Consider the following 19,978-nt stretch of genomic DNA (forward strand, 5'->3'; position numbering starts at 1 on the left):
CTGTCGACTTCAGCTCAGGTCATGATCTCACGGTTTGTGGGTTTGAGCCCCACATTGGGCTCTGTGCTGACAGCTCAGAGCCTGAAGCTGGCTGCTGTGTCTCCCTCTCTCTCTCTGTTCCTTCCCTACTCAAGCTCTGTTTCTCTCTGTCTCTCAAAAATAAACATTGAAAAAAATTTTTTTAAATAAAATAAAAGTGTGGGAAAAATAATGGAATATTTATATAATATTAGATGAAAGACGTTCTAAGCATGCCCTCAAGAGCAAACAACATTTTAAAAAGGATTGAAATTTTGATGAAATAAAAATTTTAAACTCTTTAGGCTTTATAAAAGATGAAAAACAAAAAGGCAAACAGCAGTTTGAGACAAATATTTCTGACATATATAAGAGAGAAGTGATTTTACCCTTAATATATAAAGAGCTACTGCAAATCAACTTTTAAAGTCTAACAACCCAACAGAAAAGAAAATAGGCTAAAGGTGTGACTTCATCAGGAGAGTATGTGTAAATAGTTGACAACATATGAACAAAGGTTCAACCTCTCTAAGTCATCATGGAAAATCAAATTAAGACAATTAAATACAATTTTTAACTATCAAGTTAGCATTTTTAGAAATTATTATTATTGTTTTTTTTTTTTTTTAGAAAGAGAGAGCGTGAGCAAGGAAGAAGGGCAGAGGGTGAGAGAGAGAATCTTAAGCAGGCTCCACACTCAGCTCAGAGCCAGACACAGGGCTCGATTCCATGATGCTGGGATCATGATGGGAGCTGAAACCAAGAGTCAGTCACTCAACCAACTGAGTCACCCAGGTACCCCAGCACAGCTTTTCTAAATATGATAAGAACCAATGTTGGTGAGGGTTCAGAAAATTGGGAACTGCCATTCACATCTGGTAAGAGATTAAAAGTGTCCTAATCTTTATGAAAGTTAATTTATAACTTCAAGTATCTCCAAAAAGTACATTATTTTAGGTACTAAAATATCTACTTCTAGCAATTTATCTAAGGATATTGCTTGTTGTAGGATGCATGTATCAGAGTATTTATATCACCATTGGTAATTAAAGTCAAAAACAAAAACTGGAATCTACTAAATTTCTAATAAAAAGATATTAAACAAATATATACTTACTTATATATTTTAAAATATTATATTTTCCCCTGTTTTATACAATGGTTATATATTAATTAGGTATGTTTTTTAATTTTTTGGATAAAAATAAAACTTTTCATTGAAGCTTTTCTAGTGGTAAAACTTCTTTTCTAATCATGCAGAGAGAGAAAAATATAATTAATGGAAGTTTGTGCTTTAGCAAGATTCCCATGAATTAAGGTTTTACTATAAATAAAAATGTAATCAATAATAAGTCATTAATACCTGTCAGGCAAAATCAAATCCAGACTCTGTGAATGCAGTGAGACTTCACGGCTTAGAGGTTTGGTAATGAGATGTGAGGACGTATACTTCCAGAGAGACTCCATGGATCCACCCCTAGTTGGTAATTTGAGGAAGAGACCACAGCCACATCTGTGTGTGACACAAACCTTACTTTCCAAAGTGGATCCTGTTAAACAAGTTAAATCTGAAGAGATTGCGCCTCTGCAAGATTCGAAAGGTGGAAGAGAGGATGCAGACAATCCTCCTTCTCTGGCAGCATTGGCAGATGGATGTGTGAGTTTCCCGGATATGCCTTTCCAACAGCCTCTTTGCTTTCCTGTCATTTTAGCCACTCGCTGCTGAGAGAAGCTGTGGGGCCACCTTTTCTGAAGTGGGTGGGAGTGATTCTGGGCGGAAGTGGCTCTACACTTCCTCGTGGCAGTAAACCTGGAGCTGGTGGTAGTATCCACAATTCCCACTCCTCCAGCTTTTCCCATGGCTTCATAAGCACCATCATGTATTAAATCTCTTCTAAATCTCTGTATTAACGTTTTAAATACCTACAGTGGCTTTGTTTTCCTGACTGAATCCGGCTGATACAACCTGGTTATAGCCTAAGAAACTAATGTCATTTCTCTGCATTATAGTCTTGAAATGAAAGGACATGGGGGAATCCCAGAATTTTACCTTAGATGGCTTTAGACATTCTTTCTTAGGAGGCTTCATCATAATTCTGTAATTGATTCAGTAAGGCGCTAGGACAAAGAGGCTCACAGAAAATCACTTACAGAGACGGAAAATGGGCACATATATATGAACAGAATAGATTTTTCTTAGACATTCCAAGCCTGGAAGTAGAATGCTTGTTCAGTTAGAAGAGACCATTGCAGAGAAAAGCAACATCAAGTCAAAGTCAATACAAGCAATGCAGATTAATTTCACAGGGAAATGTTCCCAAAATACCAGCTTCCTTCTCATCTATGAAATCTCATGCTTTCCCACTCTTTCATGGTTCTTTTCCAAAGGATTTGCACCTGCCCCAGTCAATCCAAAAACCCACTTCCTTGTATTCCTTTTTTATCCACTCATCCTAATTTCTTAGCATTTATTTAAATATTCTAAATGTAGGGCACCTGGGTGGCTCAGTTGGTTGAGCATCAGATTCTTGATTTCGGCTCAGGTCATCATCTCACGGTTCATGAGATCAAGCCCCGCATCAGGCTCTGCACTGATAGCTCAGAGCCTTATTGGAATTCTCTCTTTCCCTCTCTCTCTCTGTTTCTCTGTCTCTCAAAAATAAATAAACAAAGCTTAAAATGTCCTAAGTGGAATGGAGGCTGGACATACCAAAAAGCCCATGTAACACTGTCAAGGAAGAATATATGCCATAATACATAAACTTTATGATAAACTACAATGGCAATGTTTCCCCCAGCTTTATTGAGATATAACTAGCATGTAACATTATATAGATTAAGGTACACAACATGATGATTTGATCCTTATATATTGTGAAATGCTTACCACAATAATGTTAGTTAACACATCCATCATCTCACACAATTATCTGTGTGTGTATGGGTGCGTGTGTGTTGAGAACATTTAAGATCTCCTCTCATATAATACAGTATAAATGTAATATATATGTAAATACATAATCTCACATCTCACATCTTCTTTATCCATTAATTCAATGATAGACACTTAGATTGTTTCCATCGCTTGGCTATTGTGAATAATGCTGCAATGAATATGGGGGTGTAGATATATCTTGGAGATCCTGATTTTATTTCCTTTGGGTACATACCCAGAAGTGGGACTGCTGGATCACCAAGTAGTTCTATTTTAAATCTTTTGAGGAACTTCCACAGTTTTCCACAATGGCTGTACTAATTTACATCCCTACCAACAGGGCACCAAGGTTCTCTTTTCTCCACATATTCACCAGTACCTATTCTTGTCTTTTTGATAATAGCCAGAATAGCAATGTTTTTAATTCTAAGCATTTTGATGAAAATCTAAAATGTACTAAACCTTCTCTTAATTCTTAAGGAAAAAAATCTGAGACAACAGCACATAGTTCAAAAAACACTTATTCTCAGAACACTTAAACTCTGCCACCTTTGTGGCCTTGGTTAAGTACTTGACTTCTCTGAAACCCTATTTCCTCTCCTTGGAAAATAGAGACAATAGTAATACAAGAGGCCAAACATACCCCCCCATAGGGTGATGGCCCTGAACCAGCAATATCATCAACATACGGGAATTTGTTAGGCAGATTTGGGGGCCCCACCCCAGACCTACTGAATCAGAAACTCTAGGGCTGGGCTCTAGCAACCTATTCTAACAAACCCTCTGGGTGATTCTCATACATGCTGCCATAGGGGGGTTGCCTTTGACTCAATAAGACCATGTAATGTAAAGAATAGTGTTAAAAAAAAAAAAAAGCTACGCAAATATGAACTAGTACCATTACGAACATCAAGTGTGGGGCTATTTAATGCAGTACTGCGCTCAAAAGTTTCTTGTGGTCCTTGTGGTTGCTTACTCCTAATGGCCTCGGACCACTGTGCCGAAGAACAAGGGAGAATTCAAAAGAAATGCTTCTGCTCTCGAGAGTTCTTCCGTCTCCTCCCGCTGCTGTCAGCTATCATTTCTCACGAGGTCAGTGAGTCCTGCCGCTATCATCTGCTGCCTTACACACGTAGTTGTTCTGAGCCACTGCCTGAGGGCAATTCTGTCTTTCCTAAGGAATCAAGTCCTCAGCAGTTTGCAGCTTCAAGCCTCTCTTGTTGCCTTTTTCCAACTTACATTCTGAATGGTTGAGGCTGCCTGCCACCAGTCTGACCTCTGGATAAGAGGTGATAGTATGGCATAATAAACATATAGATATATCCTTTACATAGAAATATTTGTACGTCTATAGCACCAAAGCAGTGCCTGCTACCTAATGGATGCACAATAAGAATGTTCAGTTGAATAAGTGAGTGTGTGTGCATACCACAGAAGTGTGTATGTAGACAATACATGGTTTCACTCTGACAATTCTAACTCCTGACTCCTCAGAAGTGGGTCTAATCAACCCAAGTCCATAAACACTTTAGGGAAAACAATGCCAAGGACAAGAGTTAATGGGAAGCCATTAGAATCCTCTTCATAGGAAAAGGACAGCATTTATACTTGTGTGGTAAAACAAGAGATAACACTGTGAAGCATTAAATATAGATGCAATTATTAATATGATTCTGTCCTCCAGGGCGCCTGGGTGGCTTAGTAGGTTAAGTGAGTCTTGATTTCGGCTCAGGTCATGATCTCACAGTTCATGGGTTCGAGCCCTGCATTGGGCTCTGCACTGACAACGCAGAGCCTGACTGGGATTCTTTCTCTCCCTCTCTCTGCCCCTCCTCCTCTGCTCATTTTCATTCTCTCTATCTCTCTCTCTCTCTCTCTCTATATATATATATATATGTATATATACACATATATATATATATGTGTGTGTGTGTGTGTGGGTGTGTGTATATATATATATATATATATATATATATATATGTATAATTCTGTCCCTGCCTTGTACAGCAGTTTTGCTTATAGAGTGCTGAGCCTATTAGCTACAGGCACAGAATCTCTTTGACCTGAGGATAGGGTCCCTTTAAGATGAGGGGCCACTGCTCAGTGGTTGACTCCTGGAGATGTCTAGGACTGCCCTTTGAAAAATGTGCACTATACCCCACACTCTGTCAGCACAACCCATCTCTCAAGAGAAATGCTGGCTATTTGCCTCTGACCTTGGCCTAACTCCTGCCCCACCATCTGCTCAGCCTCTACAGCTTTCAACCAAGGCTTTAGGACTACAGGACTGCCTCTTCTTGCTCTGTTGGCCACAGCACCAAATTTCATTCTCTGTTCTCCAAAAGAGAATCCCAACTTCACTCCTGCTCCCTAACTCGGTTTCCCCGTAATGACTCTTCCCTCAGTGAACCAACACTCCTTGGTAGTTGAGCACTGACCAGCCCACCTTCCTTGGCTCTCTAAGTGGACCAGTCAGGCCCATGTCCCCAGAGTGTAGCCGGGCCTAACCCAGACACCCAGCCTGGGACAGGCCACCACTGGGCCTTCTACTGACTTTTAACTCCGTTGCACAGTGCTCAGTATTCAGTGGGTGCTCAATTAATGCTGCTGTCTGCATGAAATTTCAAAAGTTTAGAATGCTGATTCTCAACTAAAATCAGAAATCCGCTCAGGGAAAGCAAGTCAACGCTGTCCTGAAATAGTGATGCTATCAGCAGAAATTTCCACAACATCAATCAAAAGGGTTCGTGGCAAGTAGTCAGTGAACCAAGTAAAGTGACCTTCAGGCCCCCTCCCACTCCTGCCCCACTCCATATTCTTGTTAGCTGCTGTTGATTGATGGCTTCCTAGAAAAGATGATCCATCACTGTTCAGATGAGTGAAACTTCTACCACGACTTGCAGGTTATTCCAGCATTTTGTCAAAATGAGACAAAATGTAAAGTCTAAAAAAATGCCAACTCATGGAAAAAGAGAAAAAGCACAAAGCAGCATGGTATTGCCAAGCATGGATGAAATTAACATGGATAGAAGGTGGATGGATTTCTTTTTTTAGACAGATATGTGATGTAGGAGATACCTATGTTTCAAACACACAGAAGGCCGGTGATATGGTTTTTAATTCCATACTGGAAAATTGTTCACAACCAGGATACTTACTGGGAAAATTAAGTGACTCCACCTAGTATCAGCTACCATGGAAACTGAGCTCTTATTCGTGTCAGGCACTGTGCTAGCTGCTTTACATATGTTATCTCTTTCCATCTTTATTACAGTAAAAGGTAAAAATCTCTAAATTTCCAAGGAGGACTTGCTCACAATTACAGAGCTGATAAATGACAGAACCAAATTCAAACCAAAGGCAGCCTAACTCCAAAGCCCATATTCCTTCTATATGCAATTCATCTCCCTACCTCCCAAATTTCCAGAAAGGTAGAATCAGGTTTCAATGATCATGACAACAAAAATGAAAAGATGAGTCTCAAAACGTGTGTGCCCTGTGAGTGAAATGGGAGAAGGAGGGCCTTCCTCTTTGAGTTGTATGATGACCAAAATGTTTATAGACTATAAAACACTCCTGCAAGACATAGAAGAGGGCTTGAATAAATGGACAGACATGTCATAATTTTGGATAGAAAAACTCAGCATTATGAAAATGTCAGTTCTCCCTAAGTTGTTTTGTGAATTTAACAACAACAACAACAACAACAACAACAACAACAAATAGTGGGACAGGAAAGATAGCCCTACCAGGCACATATTATAAAGCCTTTGGTATAGGCACATGCATTGATAGACTAATAGAAAAAGAAATGAAAATCCAAAACTATGTCAAAGTGAATATGGAAGTTTAGGATGTTATAAAGGCACAATCTCAAATCAGTATGGAAGAAATTGTCTATCTAATGGGTGGCTGGTTAGCTATATAGAAAAATATAAAATTGAAACTATTCCTCATACCATAAACCAGAATAAATTCCAAATGGATCTAAATGTTAAACCTAGACATATGTAAGTAGTAGGAGAAAACATAGGTCATTCTTTTATAATATGAAAATGGAGAAAACTTTCTTTGACTTAAAATCTAAAGCCAATGTCTCTTAAACATACGAACAAAATTCCAAATATGTAACATGCTCTATGGTGAGGCTATAGGAAAACATGCACTTCCATACCTTGCTGTAGGGAATGAAAAATAGTACAACCCCCAAGGTGGGGAATTCGAGATAGATCACACACACATGTTTACCCATTGACCTAGCAATCCTACTTCTCAGAATCCTATCACAAATACACTAGTGAAAACATAAAATGATGTAGGCAAAACACCATTCACTGTAGTACATTTTGTAATAGTGAAACACTGTTAACAACCTAAATGCTCATCTGTAGGTTGTTACTTAATAAACTATGGTACAGTCACAAAATGGAGTATAGTGCTGTCTTAAAAAGGAATGAGAAAGCTCTCAACATTGTTACAAAGCACTGGTTCTCAGCTACGGATGGTTTTGGCTCCCCCCACCCCAAGAGATATTTGGCAATGTCTGGAGACATTGCTGATTGTCTAATGGCAGATAGAGGTGCTCCTGGTATCAGGTGGGTGGAAGCCAGGGATGCTACATATCCTTCAATATACAGAACAGTTCCCTACAACAAAGAATCATCTGGTCCATAGTGCTGCTATTGATAAACGCTGCTATAGAGTATTCTTCAAGATATATTGTTAAGTGAAAAAAGCAAATGAAGAACATATATTGCTGAGACCCCCCACCCCTCTCCTCCTTTTGGAACCTGACAAGATTGATGAAAGCCTGCAAACCTGAGTGGTGTCTCCCTGGGAGACATTTTCATACAATATGATGATGGACTGGATAATGATTAAATGGATTCTAGTAATGTGCTAGTATCTTTTGACTTGTACAAGCAGTTTACTGTAAGGCATCTGTGTCCAAAGGCCAGGGGATGGAGCATGATCTTGTAAAATAATGAAACATATAATTGGCTTTTATCCCCAATTCCTGGCACAGAACATGCATCTAAAACCCTTACAATTTTGTCAGTGATAAAGAGTGGAAAGAGCATCTTTTGTTATTCATGATAAACCCCTTTTAACCACACCTGATTTTATGCTAACAGTGACTCTTGGAGGGCGGGGGCTGGTTGGCTGATGAACCAACCGTGTGATTAGAGGACTGGAATTTTCAGCCCAACCAACAACCTCCAAGGGGAGAGGGACTAGGGGTTGAGCTCAATCAGAATACCCAATGATTTAATTGATATAATGGAACTTCCATAAAAACCCTGAACAACAGGGTTCAGAGAGCTCCCAGATAGGTGAACACATCTTGGGACAGTGGCATGCCCAGAGAGCATGGAAGCTCTGTGCCCCTTCCCAATACCTTGCCCTATGTGTCTCTTCCATTTGGCTATTCCTGAGTGTACCCTTTATAATAAACTGGTGATCTAGTAAGTAAAGTGTTTCCCTGAGTTCTGTGCACTTCTCTAGCAAGTTACTGAACCCAAGGAGGGGGTCATAAGACCCCCCGATTTATAGCTGATTGGTCCAAAGTATAGGTAACAATCTGGGACTTGCAACTGGCATCAGAAGTAGGGGGCAATCTTGTGAGACCGAACCCTTAACCTGCAGGTAGAAGATTACTTGGTGAAAAATCCACATAGTTAGTGTCAGAAATGTTGTGAGTAGAGGAACAGTGTTTCTTCATTTACAGTGTAATCAAATCATTGATAAGGAAACATTTTTCTTTATACTAGAATCCCAGCTGATAAATGTAGAAAGAATGATAAAACTGTAAAATCCCCATTTTGCAATCCCTAATAAAACAATCATCAATGGCTATTAAAATTCTTGGGTGAAAAACAAATGAGAAACTTTAGCATGGATAAATCAGGTAGACAACACATGAAATCATTAATCAAAAAGAGATAAACAATTATTTTATGCTTTGTGATATGATGCAACAACAAATATACAATACCAACTGTGAACTATTTTCGCCAGAAATTTAAACATGAATGCTAGATCAGTGGCTCTCAACTAAGGCAATTTTACTCCTATAGGACATTGGGCAATATTTAGAGACATTTCTGGTTGACGCATTGAGGGCTGGTGCTATTGGCATTTGGAAGCCAGAGGTGAAGGATGCTACTAAGTATCCTGTAATGCATGGGACTGTCCCCTATTGCAAATAACTATCCAGTCCAGTGTCAATAGCGTTGACATTTGGAAACTCTGTTCGGGACCCAAGGTGCATATCAATCAAATGTAATCTCTGGGCCTTGTTTGAATCCAGAATCAAACAAGCCAATTATAGACATTTATGATTCAGAGAAATCTGAACACTAAATATCGAGGAACTGTTCATTTTTTAGATGAATTAATAGTATTATGCTTATGTTAATAAGAATTCTTATCTGCTTTTAGAAAAATACACTGAAGTATTTACAGATGACATGACATGATACCTGGGACTTACTTTAAAATCAGGCAGCTGGGTGGAAAGCAGGGAGAATAAAGAAGAGATTAAACAGTTTGGTCATATATTGATAGTCATGGAAGCTAGGTGATGGGTACAGCTTCTACACTTGTATATGTTTAAAATAGTTAATAATAATAAGTAAAATACTTTCATAAAATTTTCACATATCATGGAATTTTCATATGTGCACAAAACTCAGTTTTAGAAACAGTTACCGGAGCACCTGAGTGGCTCAGTTGGTTAAGCATCTGCCTTCAGCTCAGGTCATGATCTCACAGTTTGTGGGTTCGAGCCCCACGTCAGGCTATGTGCTGACAGCTCAGAGCCTGGAGCCTGCTTCAGATTCTGTGTCTCCCTCTCTCTGTGCCCCTCCCCCAATCTCTCTCTCTCTCTCTCTCTCTCTCTCTCTCTCTCTCTCTCAAAAATAAGTAAACATTTAAAAAAAAATGTTTTTAGAAACAAGTTACCTGAGAACTAGGATGTTGCTGTTTCCAAAAGCAATGAATCCACAAAGCATAATCCTCAAGGTCCCAATTTCCTATACGCTGCTGAAGGCTTCTCAATTTTTTCCACCAAAGCAAGCACCCTTTAAGGTACACGCTACAGTACCTATTCTTTAATATTCCCTAGTATAGATAGTGTGTGTCAGTTACAATTACACTGTTGGGATAAGATGTTGCCCTGGTCAGAAATCCACAGTCTGGAGATGATTAGCTAAATTTTATTAGAAAAGTCATACACTAGAGGTAATGACTAAAAAGCCTTCAGACATTGTTTTCTCCCTCCACTACCAGAGCTTTCCTAGTCAGAATAATGTTAGAAGTGGATTTTCATTGGTGGAATTAGTGGCTTGTTAATTGATACAAATGAGGCTTTCATTTGGGAAGTCAGTGGCAGTGGAGAAATACAAATTGGCTACAATATTTTATAGACACTATCTATGACTGAAAAAAAAAAAAAGGAAAGGAAGGTAAGACTCTTGGGAGCCCTGGAATCTTTGTCCTTAGGAATGGAGCCCTGGGTGAAATCCCTAAATAATTTAGGATTATTTTATGCCTGCCTATAGAAATGTCTATGTGAATGGCAGAATTTGATCTGAGACTTGCTTTCCCTCATAACCTGATACAAAGTTATAAAAGAGCAGTTGACCCTCTTTACCTCTAACCATTAATATCTCCGAGGATATACCAAAAGAACCTAATAGATGGGCATGCCAAACTGGCCTGGGTCAGTTCTCAGCAACAGAGAAGAGTAAATGCATTATCCAGAGTACATGAGTCTTGGCCCACCATAAAGACAATCTTGAAATCTTGAAATTACCTGTTTCATTGCTAAAATTCAGGTAATTCCTCCATGTGGTAGGCAACCCCCAATGAATCATGCCTTTAGACTTCAATCCCTCTCCACACTGATTCTAGGCTGGGTCACGTGACTTACTTTGGTCAATGGGACATTAGCAACTATGATGCAAGCAGAAACTTGATAAGTGATTTCACAGTTTGGCCTTGGGTCACCATATAAAAGGTCTCACTCCCCGAATGGAGAGACCATGTGGAAAGAGGGAGAGCTGCCTGGCTGGCTAACCCCACTTCTTACAGCCCTCACACCTGAGGCACCAAACATGTGAGTAAAGAAGCCACCTTAAATATTCTAGTTCAAGCAGTCACATGCAGAGCATCAGAATCACCCCGGTGAGCCCAACCTAAATTGTAGAGCTTTAAGAAAAAATACTTTGACCTTTGGGGAACTGTACCACATTTATTTTGTGGTTTTTATATATCCCTTGGAACAATGTTAAACGTTTTCCCCATACTGCTGCACCAACCACCTACAGCATCATAGATCCATTACTCTGATACTGTGGAGAACTTCAGGAGCTGAGGAAAAGTTATGAAAAAAAGAGACAGTGAATGCAAGGTGCAAACTCTCTCCCCAGTCAGGCTTCTCATTGTCTAGGAGCCATAAGAGTTATAAGGAAAACTGCCAGAATCCAGAGTGAGTGGACAGGAGTTAGGCTACACCAGAAAAATTTCCCCAGATGCTCTAGAGATGTTCTTTACTACTTTCTAGACAATTGGATTTCTTCTATCTTATTTTTATGTCCCAGCAACTTAAGTGTCTTGAAAGTAGGGCTGGAAGGCCAAGGAAGAACATTCAGAAAAGTGGTCAAGAAGAGGACAATTCAATATGGTAGTATTAGGATGAGTCATCATGCAAAAGAAATAATCATCTTGATAAGGCATCATATGTATATTGAAGCATGAATATGCCCAAAGTACCTCTGCCTGACAACCCTAGCATTATTCCAAGCACCCTGGATACAGAACATAGCACTGCACCAGTAATTCTATGCCCACCAATTCATGAGGCCAAGTCTACCATAATAAAGCCCACTGTGTTCAAGATCAATCAAGGATTGTCTTAGGAATTAGAGAGACCAAACCCATATGTTGTAAGTGCTAAAATACAAATACTGACATGGTCTGAAAAAGAGAAAGCATCAACTATTCCACAGCCTACCCACTAGCAGATCTCTCTGGAGGAAAAAAAAGACTGCAGTAAGAGATTTTCATACTTAACAAAAACCCACTTAAAGACAAATATTCTGTAATTCCCTAGAGAATGTATGAATGGTTCATTGACATTTCCATCCACCACAAGAAAAATCAGCCAAAATTCATATATTAAGTTACTTATTTCTCCTTTGGATTTTTGAAAGTAGATTTTACATGGTATGATCCAAATCAGTAGTTTTCTAGATAAACAGGCTGTCTGGACTAGGTTCTCTTACCTTTTTGTATGTTAATAAATCTTTTACTAACCTGAGGGACAATAGGATGAGACAGGTATATTTGGCTTTAAAGTTCAGGAAGGCAGGACTTAGAAATATAGATGGAATCTGACCCATGAAACGACACACCCCTCTAGGGGTGATCGCCAATGTTCTCAGAAGTACTGTTTATGTAATATGTCATATAGCAGACTGTGACCTCCCTGACCTCCACAGATGGTGATTTGGGCAAACACTCCTACATAGGTGTGCACATGCACGTAGCAAAGTCAACAAACCTTGCATTTATTTCAATTGTATCTCTCCAGACTACTCTGTTCTAACTAGGAAAACTGAGGCAACTGAACAGACTTCTACCATTATTTCAGTACTCTGATTTTCTTTTAGGAAATCCTTGTTTCCACTTATTTTCAAAGTGTTATATTATCTATTCAAGGATAGATTTCTTTTTTTTAATTGTTTAATCTTTATTTATTTTTGAGAGACAGAGAGCATAAATGAGAGATGGGCAGAAAGAGAGGGAGACACAGAACCCAAAGTAGGCTCCAGGCTCTGAACTGTCAGCGCAGAGCCTGATGCGGGGCTCAAACTCACAAGTAGTGAGATCATGACCTGAGCCGAAGTTGGATGCTTAACCGACTGAGCCACCCAGGCACCCCAAGATTAGATTTCTTAATAGCAGCAGACAACAAATGGTGGTTAAAACCATTAAAATGTAATAAAACAAAGGAATAATACCAACTGTCTTCATCTTGCTAAAATTGTACACCAATAGAAATACATCACACTAAAAGCATATGTACCAGAAAACAGGAATAGAAACATAGGTATAGGCTAATATTTTATTAGCAAACTACATATTTGCTGTTGGTAAATGATGATCCTGACAGGAAAAATCACGCAATGAACATAATCTAATAACTATGTATATCTAGAAAAGGAATGTGAACAACTATGGAACTCAAGAAGTAACGTATTCTCTTACCCTGAGATATTGAAGGTTGTGTACATTCTAATTAGTGATAGATGGTAATGCTAATACACAAGAATTAGATCATACAAAAATACAGTAGTATCCTGTTCTCTTCCAGTATTAGGCTTCTAGAAGATGAATTATTGTAACCATATTAAAAAAAAAAAAAAGATAGTGACCTATTTGAGACCACACATCAAGTTCTTGTGTATTCCCAGAGGGTTTACCCTGACAGGAAAATAGCATGACTTTCACACAATGAAGGTGTCACATGAATAGAGATTTACACATAAGTAAACAAAAGGAATCAAAAGGCAAATAGGACAGAGTTACAATCTACTCTAAGATTGGCTTTCGTCAATTTTCTGTTTATCTTAGAAACTCCTCCTGCTCTCTAATTATATGCCTGAAGAGAATCGTCAGGTATAGTTATTTTCAGCTACACTCTAAAACAAAAAAGAAAGCCATTATGTGCATTTTTCTGTGAAGAAGGGTCATAATGGGTTTAAATGTTCAACTGAGTTAGTTTTGATCTTCCTCCAATGAGCTTAGAAACCAAATGAATAAGTAAACAAGCTGTAAACATATGCAAGATGCGAGAAATACACAGAGAAGGGAGGATATGTGAAGATAAAGATATAAACTGAGTTGGGTTGATACACTGTTTAAAAAAAAAATAGCCACAAAAGTCCATGAATCACATTCACTTTAACAGACATGACAGGAAAGTAGGAATATGAGCAAGTGGCCCGTTCTCAAATACGTACTATTATTTTCCAGAATCATTAAAATTAGATTGAATTGTTATGGATTTTTCATGAGGCAGCATTAGACTGCTGCTAGAGGTGCCATCTAATAAAATCAGTGATTTGCAACACAGGAATACTTCACGCCAAAGGAGGCGTCTGTGAATTCATCACACCAGCAAGCTCATTGTTTTACTTGGGAGAAAACCTTTATGAAACACCAAGGGAGCTCAGAGATAAAAATGTACATTTTGTTGGCCCTAATTTTTTTAACATAATGTAAAGGCTTTTTCTCTGTCTACTTTTGTAGTGTTTGCACAACCACGTGGTTTGTTCATTTGCTTGTTTGTGCCCCTGTTGTTACTTCTGGAGATGGAAAACCGAGGTCTTAGGCAACACCCATGTGGCTCTGGTAGATGTGACCTTATAATGCGGCGGATTTGCTCTGTCCACATAGCATCTTTGGGACAGAAGGGTCCCACTAGTACTCATTCCTCTACTCACTGGTCCCCTTTGTAAACCTTGATGAGTTGGGGTACAGGACCTCCCAACCACATTTTAATTCTCCCGGGTGCTTGGATATGACCACTTTGCTCTGTGCAGTAACCAGCATAATAACGCAGGATAAATAATATTCAGAAATGTTATTTTGATGATGACCTTATTTAGCAAAAGCTACCTCTTCTTGAGGTTTTTACCTCCAAGCCAGATGGGCCTGCATAAACACACGTCCCTGAATTTTCCTCTCTATAGTTACACTTAAAAACTATTTGGATTTGCATTTAGAAATAAATTTCCTCTCCAACATTGGGGATATACTCTAGAGGTTCCCACAAATTATTTGAAAACAGTGTATACTCCTCTGTTGGGTAGAGAAAAGTCTCCAACCAGAAACCACACTACAAAATGTTAACAAGAACAATTGATACTTTGCACTGGGTATCCAGACGTTTGGCTGCCTGCAGTTTCGACTGCAGAGGAACACTTCAAAGTTAGAAACTGTGTAAATGCAACTTGAAAGGGGTTTCAACCTTCAATCCTTGAGGAATACCACTAATATAAGGGAAAGAGGTGTGGCTATATACAAAAAATTCATTTATATTTCCTATTGACTGAAGTTCTAAGATGCCCTACGACTCAGTTTTCAAGAATAGTAATCACATCTATCGTGTGTTGGAAAGGGCAGGGGTGGGTGGGAGTGAGCATTCGATGGAGGAGAGTGAAAGGACAGGGCAGGTAAGTGAGAGCTAGACATTGGCTTGTAAATGGGGCACCTGGGTGGCTCAGTCAGTTAAGCAACCCACTCTTGACTTCGGCTCGGGCCATGATCTCACGGTTCATGAGATCCAGCCCCACATCAAGCTCTGCACTGACAGTGTGAAGCCTGTTTGGTATTCTCTGTCTCCCTCTCTCTGCCCCTCCCTGACTTGCTATCTCTCTCTCAAAATAAATAAAAATAAACAGAAAAAACATTGACTTGTAAAATTGAGAAATACCAGGAAGGTACCAGGGATAAAACTGGGATTCAGAGAGAGCCCAGTGATGGGCTGCAAAGATAAGCCAAATATTTTGAGATAAATATTCTAAACTTGGACTTAGTGTGACAGGAAAAAATCCAGGGCAGGTGTGATGTAATTTAACAGTCGTACATGTTTTTAAAATGCTCTGGAATAGCTGCTAATTACACACCCAATGAGTCATCTGTGCCATTTGGCAGATCTAAGTCTGCATTGACTGAAGCATGGAGTCCAAAGCAAAAGCATCTTTCTTGGTTATGAGACCTGAACCCTGCCGTCAGCCAGAGACACGCTTTGGATTTGGGGTTCCACATGTCCAGACTGAGTTAGCAAGGAGGCTGTCTGTGGAAGCTGGGGTTGGAGTAAGCACTGTAATCTGCTGCTTTCATTTTCTCTTCCACTCCCAAGTGATCTTTCTCTGACCTAGCAGTTCATGCCATCATAGTTATTCATTTAGTTACAATAATACGCATTACAACAACAGTGTTTGTCTAATTATCATCTTCCCCCTTGTAATTCTTCATCTTGACTAGGTACAGGCTAAGGATTAGGTATAAAGACCATGGGAATCAACACAGCCCCTTGGAGACCATAGTGTCAGAGAGTGTGAGAGCGGTACAGGGTTCAGGTAGGCACTAAATGGTGTTGTTAAATGTTGAGTGAATAATTCAGAGACCATGCTTCCAGTGCCATTCAGTGAACAAAACAGAAAAATCCCCGTCTTCATGAAGTTTACATTATAGTAGGAAATAGACAATAAAAATAAACAAATATACAGTCCACTAGAGAGTAACAAATCCTCTAGCAGATACGATCAGTGCCCTCTCAGATTCCCTTGGACTCTGTTCCCACCTCCTATTGGGAGCCTCTGCAAAGCAGAGGGCTTTCTCTGGCAGCTGGAGGACACCTGTCCAAGCTCAGAGACAGGAACCACTGGGAAGTTAAAGTCGCAACCACCACCAGCAACCCCAGCCCCCACAGCAGCTCTCAACACCCACTGATGAGAACTGATGGATAAACACGCCAACTTCCTGATGCTTCAGACATCCTCCAAGGCATGTCCGTGCAGTTTCCCAGAGGCCCTGGCAGAACTGAGTCCCAGCTGCCCACAGCAGTAAACTGCTGACTGCCGCACCCTGAACTGGCTTCCTACCCACTCCTGTTTCAGTCTCCCACACGCCACTGGCCTTCTGGGGATCACCCCCATGCCAACTACTTGCACTCGAATCCTTCTCTAAGATGCTACTTCTGGGCAAGACGAGTGTTACAGAAACATGATGCAGAGAAAGAGGATGTGAAATATTAGATGGAGTGATCAGGAAAGGCTTCCCTGAGGTCATTTTAAAAAAAAGACTAGGGGGGCGCCTGGGTGGCTTAGTCGGTTGGGTGTCCTATTCGGCTCAGGTCACGATCTCGTGGTATGTGGGTTCGTGCCCCGTGTCGGGCTCTGTGCTGACAGCTCAGAGCCTGGAGCCCGATTCGGATTCTGTGTCTCCCTCTCTCTCTGACCGTCCCCCATTCATGCTCTGTCTCTCTCTGTCTCAAAAGTAAATAATAAAACGTTAAAAAAAAAAAATTAAAAAAAAAAAAAAAAGACTAGGATGGGGAGCCTGGGTGATTCAGTTCAGCTTCTGACTCTTGATTTTGGCTCAGGTCATGATCTCTCACGGTTTGTGAGTTCAAGCTCCACATTGGGATTTTCTCTTTCTCTTTCTCTCTGCCCCTGCCCTGCTTTCTCTCCCTCTCTCTCTCTCTCTCTCTCTCTCTCAATCTCTCTCTCTCTCTCCCAAAATAAATAAATAAACTTAACAGAAAAAAGGCTTGGATGGAAGGAGGAATGAGGTCATTGTGGTTCCAAAATAAGGTCACTGCCAAGCCTACCACACTGTTATACCCAGAGTCATGGTAAAGGATTTGTTCAGCTTGGTGGCGGAGGTTATCCCCCTCTCTGGTGTTTGAAAATAAAGTGTTCATCCCTAGTAATTTGGTGAGGTTTGGATTTTCACTGCTAGAAGCAAAACATTGATTTTCCTTCACAGCATTTTGATATAAATGTATGTGAAGCCCTTAGGGCATCTTGCCCTCTTATTCTTATTATAAGATGTCTTGTCAACTGTCTTAGCTCAAGGCCACAAAACTGACTCAATACTGAGACATTCTCTCTCACAGGAATTCTCAACAAAATTTCATGAGTACAGATATGAACGTGGTGGGGATTTATGTCACTTTCACTTAGACCCTCCAAAGAATAAAATGACATTCTTTGTAGTCACCCTAAGCTTACTATATGACACAGTGGCCCTTTATGTGTAGTGACCTGCAATACATGTATTAAATATGTATATACAGAGAGAAAGACAATTTCACAGAACCACTGGCTTCTAAATTAGAAGCTGGAGTGCCTGGGTGGCTCAGTCGAGTGTCTAAATCTTGATTTTGGCTCAGGTCACGATCCCAGGGTCATGGGATCAAGCCCAGAGTCAGCGAGAAGCCTGCATTGGATTCTCTCTCTCCCTCTCCCCCCACCCCACCCTCCACCGCCAACTCTGACCCTCTCCCCTGCTCTCTCTCTCACTCTCTAAAAAAAAAATAAAAGTAAATAAATAAAACCAGAAGCTACCTCAATAGGTAAATCTCTTACTCAGGACAGTGATCCCTACCCCACCATTCCTGATTGGGGGGGTCACCAGCTCCCACCCACTTTCTCCTGGTCTTGATTTGACAGTTCTATTTAAACAAAAGTACAAAACTTATCTGATTGCAGGCTCACAATATTCTACACCATGCACATCAAAGATGCTTCACTGTAAGTTTGTATTATAGAGTAGCCCCCACAATAGATATTTTACCCCAGGAATGCAAGCCAGCTATTCTTACTGGGCTTAGGGATCATCTAGGATTCCAGTTTTATTTTCACACCTGACAAAGACTTTCTATTGTCAAATTACCTCTATCACAGTAGCTTCTACTTTTAGTTGACAAGCATTCAATAGGTCTTCCCAAAACTGATTGTGTGCCTGGACCAAAATTAGTTTAAAAACTAAATTTGCATTGGTAAATTAGAGAAGCCAGGCATGAGAATGAATTTCCCACAGACAAATATTTTCATTAGACATTTTTGTTGGAGCTGGTGGACTACCAGAGAGAAGAATCTTTTGAAATTTCTCCACAGCCTGGAGTGACCGTGGCAGGCACTTGTGCGCCAAAGATGAGGGATCTGGATCAGACTGCATCCAGAAGATCTACCCCAGCAAAGGTGGCCTTTGTAGGAGGGCTCTAGGCTTACAAACCAGAGAAGTTTGGAGAGCATGACCACGACATAAAAAATTTGAAAATAGGTCTGGAGCAGAGGAGAGCATCTCTGTGACCCTCCTTGTTAGATCAAATTGGCCAAGGGATACCTGAAGCAGACCCTGTGAGTGGTCCTCTGGATTAGGAACCACTGGGGCTTGAAGTGGACCTCATTTCTCTATCAGTAGGAATAATCTTGGCTGCAAGAAATGGCTCACTTAAATTTCATGAACAATTAAGGAAATTTTTACTTCACAGCTCTCCAAGCAGTGATCAGAGATGACTGGGTCAGGGTCCTGGTTCGTTTCTCTTTGATTCTCTCTATTCTCTTTCCATGTCTCTGCTTCAAGTTGGCTGTAGTAGTTCCAGGACTAACATCGTAAATGTGCCCAGAGGAAGAGATGTCTGGTGCCCACTCTTAAAGCTAAAGAAAATACCCAAGGTGCCCAGCAAGCATCTGTTATTATGACACATGTCTATTCCAGAACCAATCGCTATGACAGTAGGGACAGAATTACCCTTACACCAATCAGAACCCCCTGGAACTGAACATGGGCCCATCTGCCACCAGAGTCCATGAGCCATGTTGGCAAAGGTGGATTCCTAGATTATAAGGAAGTTACTTTGGGGAAAGGGAAGAAAAATAGATTTTTTTTTTTTTCTGAGAGAAAACTGACAATATCCTCTGCATTCATGTAGCAGCTTAGTGCTCTCTGGTCTTTCCTTTTTCTTGATCAAAATTCCTGGGTCCAAGAAGCATAACAATAACCACAGCAAGAGTCCAGAGAAGTCTTGGATTCTGGTGTTATAGCCGAGGCTGTGGGCTTGCAGTTTACATAGAATTGAAAATCACTGACCCATTCCATTTCCTCCAGTAATGTGCCAAACTGTCAGTTCTGTATGCTGACAGAGGCTTTTAAAAGCTCTATACTCAATTTTTGCAATTGAGAATACTGAGTGATACCAATAATGAAGTCATATCTTTACAACACCTATCTTCATTCTTCATTGTCATTAAGCTGGAAAATTCAACTATTCAGTATGATGATCATTTCTAGCCTTTGATAAGATTTTTCCATTTTCTCTCTTTTTTAATGCTTTTAAATTGTAATAAAGCTTTAAAGACTGAGCTACCAATAGTTTCATTTGTCTATCTTTCAACTATAATGAATACAGATGGGCAGAGAGGAAAAGAAATCCTGGATTTGGTC

General features: G+C 40.1%; 1 protein-coding gene across 1 annotated transcript in view; it reads right to left on the reverse strand.

The window, feature by feature from the left end:
* Positions 1-19,190, reverse strand: part of RASGEF1B (RasGEF domain family member 1B) — a 642,014-nt gene extending 622,824 nt beyond the window's left edge. Inside the window, exon 1 of the mRNA XM_078445987.2 lies at positions 19,019-19,190. The gene's annotated coding sequence lies outside the window, so the exon portion shown is untranslated. The remainder of the gene's footprint in view (positions 1-19,018) is intronic.
* Positions 19,191-19,978: the final 788 nt, after the last annotated feature.

This window comes from Panthera onca, chromosome B1, assembly GCF_046562875.1.
Source record: "Panthera onca isolate mPanOnc1 chromosome B1, mPanOnc1 haplotype 2, whole genome shotgun sequence".
Classification (NCBI taxonomy): Eukaryota; Metazoa; Chordata; class Mammalia; order Carnivora; family Felidae; genus Panthera; species Panthera onca.